This window comes from Rhinoderma darwinii, chromosome 13 (assembly GCF_050947455.1).
Source record: "Rhinoderma darwinii isolate aRhiDar2 chromosome 13, aRhiDar2.hap1, whole genome shotgun sequence".
NCBI lineage: Eukaryota > Metazoa > Chordata > Amphibia > Anura > Rhinodermatidae > Rhinoderma > Rhinoderma darwinii.
The window spans coordinates 6,566,181-6,579,685 of NC_134699.1; the positions used below are offsets into that span (position 1 = coordinate 6,566,181).

Here is a 13,505-nt window from a genome sequence, read left to right on the forward strand (position 1 = left end):
TAGCATCATAGTTATGTACGATGCTAGGAGTCCCTGCCTCGCTCGGGGACAACTGCGTTCGGTCCGGGACTTGCGACCGAAATACGTTCTGTCCTTTGCGGACCGAACATGCTCGTGTGAATCCAGCCTATAAATTCCCCACAATAAATTAAGTTGCAGAAAATACACATGTTCCTACCCTTAAACAATTAGGGTATGCGCACACGATAACGACCATTACGGCTGAAATTACGGAGCTGTTTTCGGGAGAAAACAGCTCCGTAATTTCAGACGTAATTGCTCGTACTCGTGTTTTCCGAGGCGTCAATTACGGCCGTAATTTGGAGCTGTTCTTCATTGGAATCAATGAAAAACGGCTCAAATTACGTCTCAAGAAGTGTCCTGCACTTCTTTTGACGAGCCGTCTTTTTTACGCGTCGTCGTTTGACAGCGACGCGTAAATGACAGGTCGTCGGCACAGTGCGTCGGCAAACCCATTCAAATGAATGGGCAGATGTTTGCCGACTTATTTTCTGACGTAAATCGAGGCTTAAAACGCCTCGTTTACGTCTGAAAATAGGTCGAGTGTACACAGCCTTAGAGCTGACCTGGTTAGGTCCCCTGCCTGACAGTGGAGTCAATTGTAACGAGCTGTGAGAAGAAGTATTCGGTCTATGGGTTTTGAAACTCTGCATGTAAACAGGATTGTTCCTATTCACTGACAACAAGCAGATCTTGAAAAACATAAAAAATTTGAAGCGCAAATTACGCAATGATTATGCTTTATTTACATAAAACCAGAAGCCTCCTTTACATTTAGATGGAGAACACATATTACCGACAGCCGGTACGAATATTCAAACATATCTGATAAATGGTGGGTATTTTTGGGGTTCATATTATTACTTGTGCGTCTTTGGTGGGTGTTTAAGGTTTGTATTTGCTTCTCGCAGCACCCGATGATCATGTGTAGGGATAAGAGTATGGATTACAGTAAATGGCATGTGTCCAGCAGATAGCCTGATGTTACTCATCCTTCTCAGGACAGCTCTGACTTTGCTGACCTTCTTGTTCAGGGTTTGCCTGGTTCTCCTGGGACCGTCCTGCACATCTCTGGAAGATGTGACTCACCCTGAGTGCCGAGTACGTTCCAGCCTCCTACTCCTTGCAACTCGGCCTGAGAGAGCGCGCAGCTTCCCCTGCGAGCCCAGCATTACGCAGACTCCCGGTCTGTGATTGTCTCATTGTTTGTTGAGGGAAGCTGCAGACTGGAATTAACCTGGAGTTCACCCTCTGCTAATAGCCTCACACCCTGTTTCTATCGAGCATTTCAGGGGGGGTATGATGAGTGTGGGCGGGGAGAGAATGCGCAAAACAGAAAAACATAAGATAGGGGGGGCATTTCTTAAGGATACAGATTGATACGGAACGATCCTGACCCAATTTTACTGCGCGGAACGGCAAATGAACTTGTAATGATTGAAATTTCTTGCGCCGGCATAAACTAGCCTTCATTTTTATCAGTAATTTACGCTTGTCCATGAAAGGGTACACGATTTGCCTTAGGGTCCAATATTGGCCGTGAAAACTATCGCGATCAACGGGACAGTTTGTTGATCGGTGCGTGTTTCTTCCTTTCGCAACGAGCAATGATTGGTTATGTACGGGGACGAGTCTGTAAATATGACAATATATAGTAATACATTAGTGTTGCAGTGTATTGTATCTAACGATCACTGGTTCAAGTCCCCAAGGGGAACTAATAAAATGTGTCAAAAAAAAAGTTGAATAAAGTTTTTAGTAGTGTAAAAAAAAATATATATATTAAAAGTTTAAAAAAAAATAACTTTTCCCATTTTTCCTCTAAAGTAACGTTATATAATAAAAAAAATAAAATGGCTATTGCTGAGTTTATAAAATCTGAACTATTACAATATACCATTATTTAACCCGAACGGTGAACGCCGTAAAAACTAAAATGAAAACTTCAGAATAGTTGTGTTTTTTTATTGGTCACTTCATATTCCACAAAGAATTATCAAAAAGTGATCAAAAAGCTTCATGTATTCCAAAATGGTAGCAATAGAAACTACAGCTCACCCCGCAAAAGATAAGCCCTCATACCGCTCAATGGCCGGAAAAATAAAAAAGTTCTGGCTCTCAGAATGTGGCGACAAACACACAAATTTTAGTTTTAACAATTTGTTTCTTCCTTGTTTTAGTAAAACATAAAAAGAAAAAAACATACACTATGGGGATGTACACTATCGTTCAAAAGTTTAGGGTCACTTAGAAATTTCCTTATTTTTGCAAGAAAAGCACAGGTTTTTTTTCAATGAAGATAACATTAAATTAATCAGAAATACACTCTATACATTGTTAATGTGCTAAATGACTATTCTAGCTGCAAACGTCTGGTTTTTAATGCAATATCTACATAGGTATATAGAGGCCCATTTCCAGCAACCATCACTCCAGTGTTCTAATGGTACATTGTGTTTGCTAACTGTGTTAGAAGGCTAATGGATGATTAGAAAACACTTGAAAACCCTTGTGCAATTATGTTAGCACCGCTGTAAACAGTTTTGCTGTTTAGAGGAGCTATAAAACTGACCTTCCTTTGAGCTAGTTGAGAATCTGGAGCATTACATTTGTGTGTTCGATTAAACTCTCAAAATGGCTAGAAAAAGAGAGTTTTCATGTGAAACTCGACAGTCTATTCTTGTTCTTAGAAATTAAGGCTATTCCATGCGAGAAATTGCCAAGAAACTGAAGATTTCCTACAACAGTGTGTACTACTCCCTTCAGAGGACAGCACAAACAGGCTCTAACCAGAGTAGAAAGAGAAGTGGGAGGCCCCGCTGCACAACTGAGCAACAAGACAAGTACATTAGAGTCTCTAGTTTGAGAAATAGACGCCTCACAGGTCCTCAACTGGCAGCTTCATTAAATAGTACCCGCAAAACGCCAGTGTCAACGTCTACAGTGAAGAGGTGACTCCGGGATGCCGGCCTTCAGGGCAGAGTGGCAAAGAAAAAGCCATATCTGAGACTGGCTAATAAAATGAAAAGATTAATATGGGAAAAAGCTCAGACATTGGACAGAGGAAGATTGGAAAAAAGTGTTATGGACAGACGAATGGAAGTTTGAGGTGTTTGGATCACACAGAAGAACATTTGTGAGACGCAGAACAACTGAAAAGATGCTGGAAGAGTGCCTGACGCCATCTGTCAAGCATGGTGGAGGTCATGTGATGGTCTGGGGTTGATTTGGTGCTGGTAAAGTGGGAGATTTGTACAAGGTAAAGGGGATTGTGAATAAGGAAGGCTATCACTCCATTTTGCAACGCCATGCCATACCCTGTGGACAGCGCTTGATTGGAGCCAATTTCATCCTACAACAGGACAATGACCCAAAGCACCTCCAAATGATGCAAGAACTATTTAGGGAAGAAGCCGGCAGCTGGTATTCTATCTGTAATGGAGTGGCCAGCGCAGTCACCAGATCTCAACCCCATAGAGCTGTTGTGGGAGGAGCTTGACCGTATGGTACGCAAGAAGTGCCCATCAAGCCAATCCAACTTGTGGGAGGGGCTTCTGGAAGCATGGGGTGACATTTCTCCCGATTACCTCAGCAAATTAACAGCTAGAATGCCAAAGGTCTGCAATGCTGGAATTGCTGCAAATGGAGCATTCCAAGACCAAAGCAAAGTCTGAAGGAGAAAATTATTATTTCAAATAAAAATCATTATTTCTAACCTTGTCAATGTCTTGACTATATTTTCTAGTCATTTGATAAATATAAGTGTGAGTTTTCATGGAAAACACAAAATTGTCTGGGTGACCCCAAACTTTTGAACGGTAGTGTACATTTGGTATCGCCGTAAGCAAGACATTTACCATACAATGAAAGCCGTAAAAACGAAAAACTCTCAAAAGGATACAGCGCACGTTACAGCTGCTCTATATACAGGATACAAAGCAGCTGTATCTCAAAAAATAAAAATAATTTTTAATAAAATGTAATTAGAAAGTTGCACCAAACACACGAATAGATATTTTTATTAAAAAAAAAAAAGTATACAAAAGATGTACATTGCCTTTAAAGCTCCCATAGGCATTATCACCCCCAGCCTAACTGGTGCCCTGAATGGCAGAGCTGTGAAAAAGGAGCAGGTTTGCTTGTCACCATCAAACTGGGAAGATTTGCTTTTCAGGAGTCATGGAAAGGTGAAAACGGTAATGTCCGTCATATTGTTTTTCAGTTAGATTTTGCATCAGTTAGGCTATGTGCACAAAGCCGTTTTTTCGGGATGTTTATGGCCCGAAAAACGTCTGAAACCACTGCGTGTGAACACACCCTTACAACTAAAAGCCTCATAGAAGAGGACGAAATTAGATTTACAGTGCAATTAACTGGTTGAGTGAAGGCTCACGTACACAAGAAGGGCTAATCTAGAATTTCTTCCATTTAATTGCCATATAAATGTATGCTAGAATAATGCTATCTTTTTTTTCTATGGTAATAAATATCAGGAGCCTTGCCCGTCTCCGTCAGTCAGTTATTTATTGAACTCCTTAAGAGACAGTCAACAAGTGGAGATGTCAAATATTGTGGGTACCAATATTTACAAGCAGCTGTAATATCTGGGAAAAATTGGAGCTATAATAAGATTTAAAAAAAACCAACAACGATCCCTTGCTTGCAGGGAGCGGGAGCTGCAGCTGTGAGAGTCCCAGGTGAGCGAAATCCTGGAGATCAGCCAGAACGGCCCCTTAGAGAGGGTCTCGCTGGGGTCAGTGATCTGTGTGTTTCCTTCCTGAGATCGTCAAACACCTTCCTGTCCCAGGCATGAAGAGAAAATAAAATCCAAGGGCTGGTCCGAGGGGGGCACCAACCAAGGAGAGCAAACAAGAGCTGGCACAAACCAAGGAGCCACAGTGCCCAGATATGGCTGCTGTCCAGTAGGCAGAGGACTCGTATCTGGTCTAGAAGAACCTCACCTTCTCCGAGGAGTCCTGCTCCAGGAAGGAGTGTTTTCTACTGTAGTTGTATAGAGGTGTGTCGGTCATTGTGTTGCCAAATAACATTCCGCTTCAGTCCAAGCAATGTGACCGTTGCGTGGGATAATAACGTTTCGCACTGATGCCTGTTCACTGCTCGGATCAATAGATGGGGGATGTCAAGGACAAAATAAAAAATGGCGCATAGTCATATGTGCCTTACTGCCACCCATGAGAACATGCAAATATGGCACCAGATGGTAGGTAAATATGGCACACGTGCTCGCCATTTTCGACTCTAGCTCTAACCCCGTCAGTGCCATTTTATAAATGAGCCCCATTCATCAACTTTAGATATAGGGGAATCATTCTGGATTTATACGGCGGTTTCTATAACCCTTGATAAATTAAAGAGTTACTGCACTTTCATCAGACTTTTGATATGTCAGGTGCTGAGACCCCCACTGTTGCTGAAATGAAGACGCAGAATCTCTCAGCTGAGCACGTTGCACTTTCGGCTGTATCCGCGCTCCGTCAGGCTGAAGACGGCTTAAATAGAAAGTCTGTAAGTGTCTTCTTCAGGCTGGCGAGGAGCGCTGATGACAGCAGAAGGTGCAAAGCGCTCAGCTAAGTGCTTCTGCGTCTTCATTTCAGCAACGGCGGGGGTCTCCGGACCCCGACCAATCCAAACATTTGATATGTCTCTATGACACATAAAAAGTTTGACATGAATTTTCCCCGGTTAGACTAATGGTCATACAGAAATCATTTCCTTGAATGGGAAATCAATTATCAGTTGCTATAAATGCTTGTAACTTATCATCTAACCACTGTGCTGCGGAATTTTTCCACATGGAAATCGACCTGTGGTGTGGATCTTCTGCTGCAGATTTCCCTCCTTTTAATGAGGGGGGTGAAATCCGCAACAAATCCCACAGAAAAATCCACGTGTAACGTGCAGATTTCTCCGCCCTGTGTGCAGGTGCCCTAATAATTCCCTGACAGCATGGTGGCTCAGTGGTTGGCACAGTTGTCTTGCAGCATTAGGCTCCTGAATTCTATTCTGTATGGGCTTTTTTATGGTTTCCCCGTGTTGGTGTGGGTTTCCTGTGGGTTATCCAGTTTCCTCCCACACTCCAAAAACATCCTAATCTGTTAATTGGCTTCCTATGAAATTGGCCCCAGTGTGGACATGTCCTGTTCAGAGCTGTTGAATATAATAAGAAAATAAATAAATCCAAACAGACTTAATTATTAATACAGCCTGAACGATTGTTACATCTACGGTCATTGAAAAACTGACACCTAATTTTAAGTATCGAGGACGTGACCAAGATTTTTTGCAAAACTGCAAAAATGGCAGATGTAATGTGATAAAATGTATCAATGGGGGGTAAATGTGCAATTTTGCAGATTATTTTAGGGCAAAACCAAGTGTACATGTTCTTTTAAAGGGGTATTCCCAAAATCATTAATTATCACCTTTCCACAGGATAGGTGATCATTTTCTGATCACTGGGGGCCCTACCGCTTGGACCCCAATAGTGAGAACATGGGTCCCCAAACCCCAGATCCTTCTCACTGCACTCCTCGCATGCGCCCGCTGCGCCACTCACTATGTACTCGGCTGTTTCCGTCGGTCCCATAAACTTTGAATGTTAAAAACCGCAGCCCCAATCAATGTCCTCCTCACTGGGGACGAGCAGTGAGAAGGAAGTGTTCAGGTCCCCAGTTCTCGATCAGTAGGGGTCCCAGCGGTGGGGCCCCCAGCTATCAGAAAATTATCGCCTATGGATAGGTGACAATTTGTGATTTTGTTGAAAATCCTTTTAAAGGGGTCGTCCCATTTAGAAAATCCCATTGTCAGGATCCCCATCTCTTGGCCAGAGTGGTTCCAAAGAGCATCTCTCTCTGGAGGACCTGTCCTGTCCTGCATTACACAGACAACACATTATTTCAAATGAGAACTGTGTAATACTTCATTTCCCCTGTGGGGGCGCTGCAGGGAGATTGACTTACTGACAGGTTTCCCCACAGATTACAGTTGATTGCTGGGGTCGCAGCAGAGGGACACACGGATTTGCTTATTGTCAAGGGACCCTTGTAACAAGTAGGGATTGTCATAAGCGGATAGAGCAAGAGAGAAAAAGTTGAAATTTTTTTTTTGCCACTTTGACATGCAAGTACAACTTGGCATATTGTGGTAGCTGCCCCATCTTGGCAAAGTCAACACGTGCTGCACTGTTTTACATATTAAATACTGCTCGGCGGGATGCCGGTATTAGTAAATGACTAGTCTTATTTATTTGTCACTCTTCCTTTGCAACAAAGCTAACAATCTAGTGATAAATAATGAAAGAAAACCTGTTGCATTGTGGGTGGCTTAGTGTCCAGCAGAGACAAGCGGTGCACTTCTGTACTGCGCTCCTTATTCACCTCCATGAATGAGGGAGAGAGAGAGAAATGGCCAATCCCTGCTTTATGGGGCTCAGCTAAGGTCAAAGGATCACAAAGGGTTTTTGTCAAATGTTTTGAAAATCTCACGGCTGTTTATTGGGGGTCTGTAAAGCATTAGATACGGTGAGAACTCACCACCCCCTTTTATCCCCCACCCAGACTGGGACACAAGTGCAGCTGTGCAAAGCCACGGGCAGCATAAATCATCCTGAACAGGGAGGAGGGAAAAAAGACCAAAACTAATAAGAATAATAATAATAATGTAGCAAAATCAGGGAAATGGTTGAAGGAAATGTGAGAAGGGAAATAGAGGCTTCTGAGCAGACGGGGAACATTATGCTACAGTGTCTGTATACTTTGCTGATCGTGGCTCCTTGTGAGTGGAGCAAGCGAGCTGTCTCGTTGATCGCGCTCGTTTTTATGGTCCATATTGGCCGCTGGGACGTTAAATCCGCTGCAAAATCCATATGTGTTACCTGCAGATTGTGCCACAGCCTTCACCCTATGCATTGCAAAGGGGGAAATCAGCAGCAGGCTTGACATTTACAAATTCGCAGTATCCCCTCAATTCCGCTATATGTGTAGGGGGTTGTTAAAACCCCAACCACATGTTTTATACAGAAAATTGATGTATGCTGTAAATCTGCAGCAATTCTGTAGCATATGTATTCAGCCTGTAGAGGTTTTCAGTCTGTGAATGCAAACCACAATGTTTCAATTCACTGCAAGAAAAGATCTTAAAAATAGTGAGGATTTGAGACAAATGGAAGATTACAAAGTTGCAGAACCTTCCATTATTACAATGATTTAAAGGGGCTGTCCACTACCGGACAAATGAGGACCTATCCACTGGATAGGCCATCGGTATACGATCGGTGGGTGTCCGACACCCGGACCCCGCACCAGTCAGCTACTATGGCTGCCCCTGGGCACCGGACGTCCATGCCGGAACAACAGCCGAGGTGCAGTACAGTAGTATTCAAGTGAATAGGAGCAGAGCTGCTGCACGGCCGCTATGCAATGTACGGAGCCTTCTGCTTCTGGCACCGACCCCTGCATACTGTACAATGACATCCGATCCCCGCTGACAGCCGAAAAAGCTGATCGGTGCGGGGTCCGAGTGTCGGACCCCAACCGATCGTATACTGATGACTTATCCGGTTGTCCGTTAGTGGACAACTCCTTTAAAGCGTCTCTGTCACCACATTATAAGTGGCCTCTCTTGTACATGATGTGATCGGCGCTGTAATGTAGATTACAGCAGTGTTTTTTATTTTGAAAAACAATCATTTTTGACGGAGTTATGACCTATATTAGCTTTATGCTAATGAGTTTCTCAATGGACAACTGGGCGTGTTTTACTATATGACCAAGTGGGCATTGTACAGAGGAGTGTATGACGCTGACCAATCAGCGTCATGCACTTCTCTCCATTCATTTACACAGCAAATAGCGATATAGCTATATCGTTATGTGCAGCCACATACACACACTATAACATTACTGCAGTGTCCTGACAGTGAATATACATCACCTCCAGACAGGACGTGATGTGTATTCACAATCCTGACACTTCTGTAGCGTCTCTGTGATTTACAGCACAGCGAGATCTCGCTGTGAATGACAGTTTACAGCGTAATCTCGCGAGACTACGCCTGCTGTGCTGCAAATCACAGAGACGCTACAGAAGTGTCAGGATTGTGAATACACATCACGTCCTGTCTGGAGGTAATGTATATTCAATGTCAGGACACTGCAGTAACGTTATAGTGTGTGTATGTGGCTGCACATAGTGATATAACTATATCGCTATTTGCTGTGTAAATGAATGGAGAGAAGTGTATGACCCTGATTGGTCACTGATTGGTCAGCGTCATACACTCCTCTGTACAACGCCCACTTGGTCATATAGTAAAACACGCCCAGTTGTCCATTGAGAAAATCATTAGCATAAAGCGAATATAGGTCATAACTCCGTCATAAATGATTGTTTTTCTAAATAAAAAAACACTGCTGTAATCTACATTACAGCGCCGATCACATCATGTACAATATAGGCCACTTATAATGTGGGGACAGAGACGCTTTAAAGGGGTTTTCCGGTTATTTCAAATTTGGCATCCCGCCGATCAGCTGTTTGAAGGGGCTGCAGTATCCACTTTATTATTTGCCAGGCACAGCTCCGTACTTTTAGTAGTGGCTAGGCTGTAATACCAGGCACCGGGGCTACTACTACAAGTGCAGAGCTGTGCTGTACGGAGCAGTGTAAATAATGAAGGGGCCCATTTTCTTCCCACTCCAAAAAACACACATAGGGTCTGATCCCACAGTGGTTCTGCCGTGCGGCAAAAACTACACTGCGAAAACGCGTGTTTTTACAGTTCGCGCGGAAACCATGGCAAACTGCCGTATAAATGCATGCGGTTCTGCAGTGCGGTTTTCGGCCATGGAGCATAAAACGCCACGGTGAATGCTCCCCAAGAGCCCATTCACTCAAACGTGAATCTCGTCCGTGTGCAGTGCGTTAAAACAACGTGCAGCACACGGCCCCATTGATTTCAACGGAGCCGTTCACACATGTGGGAGTTTTCACACAGCGAGAGTCCGCTGCATGTCCTATATTGGTGCGTTTTCACGCACTTAGCCGCCCATTGAAGTCAATGGGTGTGTGAAAACCACGGACAGCACACGGATGCACATCCGTGCGCTGTCCGTGTTTCACGCATCAATTACATTTAAAAAAAAGAAGTGAAAAACGCATGCCACTCGCAAAGCGCACTGATGCAAAAAGCAACACACACGGACAGATTTACGTGCGTAAAATCTGTCACGCTTGTGTGAACGTAATCTAAGGCGAATTGGCCTCCATTGAAATTGGCCCAATGTGTATGTGTTTGAGATAGGGAATTTAGATTTTTGAGCTGAGGCAGGGACTGATGTGAGAGATGATAATCTATGTACAGTGCTGTGGAATATGTTAGCGCTATACAAGCTTACCTGTATGCAATTGACAGTATCTCATGGATTGCTATACCAGTATTTACAATGCAGCCTGTTATGTGCGCAGAGACCGCTCTCATCAGGTGAGACATCAGTGATGCAAATGGGAAGAGGACCAGGTAAATGGGAAAGAAGAGGTCGAAGAGTGCGCTCACATGTGGCGCACTTGCATTGTATTTCCACGGCGCAAAAATACACTGCAGAAATGTAAAGTATGTCTATGGGTAAAATATTCTGCACTAAGACAGATTTCTCTGGTTCTTGCGTTGCGCCAATATATTTCCCATAGGAATACATTGTAAGGCTGGGTTCACACGACCATGTTACGCCCGTAATGTACGGAACGTATTTCGGCCGGAAGACCCGGACCGAACTCAGTGCAGGGAGCCGGGTTCCTAGCATCATAGTGATGTACGACGCTAGGAGTCCCTGCCTCTCTGCAGGACAACTGTCCCGTACTGTAAGCCTGTTTTCAGTACGGGACAGTAGTTCCACGCAGAGGCAGGGACTCCTAGCGCCGTACATCACTATGATGCTAGGAGCCCGGCTCCCTGCACTGAGTTCGGTCCGGGTCTTCCGGCCGAAATACGTTCCGTACATTACGGACGTAACATGGTCGTGTGAACCCAGCCTAAGGCTGCGGAAACACAATGTAAGTACGCCACGTGTGAGCGCACCCTAGCAAGTCACTGGAGGAGACTCTGGATTTAAATGTGGGGGGGAATTGGATGGTGGGAGGGGTAGTAGCGGGGAGCGCGACTTGCTGGAAACTTACGCCTCAGGGGCACTTTACAGTTAACAAGTCTGTTTCCTAATGATGTTCCATCTGGGAGCCGGGGCTGCTGCTGAAGTATTGGCTTCACTCACTACATCTTTGTCGTGCTCCCGGGGAGTAGAGTCCGACCACCAATCATCTACCGGTTTGTCTAATACTGCAGTTACCTGTTATATAAGTTACTATATCCTACTGCTAGGGCTGGGCAATTCATGATAAGAAAAAAAACGAAACTGAAATTCAGCATAATTAATGGTCATCTTGCGCATTTCGGTTTTTTTCCAATAATTTTCCCGGTTTAAACTGTATCTACATCTTCAGGACGCAGATACAGCTGAATCCAATGGTAGAGCAAGGGGGGGGGCAGTGTCAGGGGGTATATTATACACAGTAGGGGATAAATATTAATTCAATGGCGTAGCATGCAAATAAGGGGCGTGGCATGCAAAAAGGGGTGTGACCTAAATAACCATTCATTCATCATAATTGAGGTCACATTTTCAATTAATCGTGATTTTGATTTAGGTCATAATCGCCCGGCCCTACCTATTGTTCCATTTGGGGGGGGGGGGGGGGTGCAGTCACACACGCCAGATTTTGTTGCAGAAATCTGTGACTAAAAATCTGTTCCATTCACCCACGGATCAGGTCTGAGTTTTTTTGGCGCTGATATTGAATCGGAAACCGCGTCAGAATCAGCACCAAAAAACAGCCGAAATTGCCCCCCATTGACTTTTTTTTACAGGCGGCTTTTGGTCTCTCGTGGATAAAAAAGCAGCATGTTCATCCTTGCCGCGGTTTTCGCCTCTGACCTCCTATTGAAATCAATGGGAGACAGAAAAATCCCGCAGCGCTCGTTTCTGAGCGTTTTATTTTCCTTGATCCTCGATCCTGTGAGCGAAAAACACAGAACAAAATTTTTTAAAAAACAAACAATACTGGCGGTTCAAAATCTGCCTCAAAATTCCTGAATAGATTTGGAGGCAGATTTTTTTCTGCCTACAGGAAACTCAAGTGTGAACTTGCAGAAATCCAGCAGCAACAAAATCTGCCGCATGTAGCCGCAACCTAAGGCCGGGTTCCCACGGATCGGATACAACGCGTGAAAACTGTGCAGCGTATCCGACCTGGAACCCGCCGCACCTTCCGGCAGAAAAATCGCACCACAGAATTCCCGCTGTGGAAAGCAGCGCTTGAAAAAAAACAAAAAACGTTGATACTTACGATGACGTTGCAGACCATGTGACTCTGCAGTCTGTGATTGGGACACGGGATGAAACGTCTTCCCAGGAGGCCGGACTGCAGGAAGGAGGAGGGCATTCTGGGTACGTTCCCCCCCCCCCCTGGAATTAAGATTTTTGCGGCGTAATCACTGCGATTACGCTGCAAAAGTCGTAACACTTGCCGTTCTTTTGCGGGTTTTGCATCCACATTGAATTCAAAGGGGGAAAACCCGCAACAGAAAAAATATATACCCCCCGCTCCCCCTCCTCCGACGTATACGTTTTTTTAAAATATCAGTCTATGGCAGAAATACGCAAACCGCATAGGCACACGTAAACCCTGGACGCGGTATTTCGCTTCACAGCTTTCACTTACCTGACCCGTCGCCGATGGATACCACCGGTCGCCGACGGACGCCATTGACTTACATAAGGTCCATCCGGTACCGCCAAGATGTCCATAGTTTTGACGGGAAATATAGAGCCGCATATAGCGATATTTTTCCTGTCAAATCCTGCCACAGAGCCTGTCGGCAGTGTGAATGCGGTCTGTCGGGCGCCGGTGGGATCTGTCCGACGATGGATCCGACGCACAGCGGTGGTTTCTGTTAAACGCAGATGCAAACAAAGTCTAACAAATGGCAGAATAGAATAACGAGATGATAGGAGATAAATCAAGATTTTTGAATTTTTTTTGAATACATTTATACACACACGCTAACATTTCTTTAATCCGGCATCTGATAATTCAGAAATCCTTAATATATACAAGATCAGAAGACTGAGTAGAGAACCTGTCCGCCATGACAGTCTAATAATCCGGCCATAATAGGCATGCATGTATAGTTGTAACACATCCGGCAGCTAATGCTCATAGTACCAAACACATTTTATGACATATCGATTAGTAAATTGGTTAATACCGACCCTACAATGTTCTCTGATTCGCGTCACCGATCATTATCGGCCGCACTCACCGCACGACGGAACTTCAATCACCTCAGACAGGACAGAGGGGGCGGGCCTAAACTCCGACTACTGATTGGTCAGATTTCCCCGAAGCGTTTC

General features: G+C 44.5%; 1 protein-coding gene across 2 annotated transcripts in view; it reads right to left on the minus strand.

Moving 5' to 3' along the window:
- CSNK2A1 (casein kinase 2 alpha 1) overlaps positions 1–13,454 on the minus strand; it is a 53,368-nt gene extending 39,914 nt beyond the window's left edge. The window contains exon 1 of one of the 2 annotated variants that reach the window (XM_075845981.1): positions 13,365–13,454. The gene's annotated coding sequence lies outside the window, so the exon portion shown is untranslated. The remainder of the gene's footprint in view (positions 1–13,364) is intronic. The other variant, XM_075845982.1, reaches the window with a different exon arrangement.
- Between the last annotated feature and the right edge of the window lie 51 nt (positions 13,455–13,505).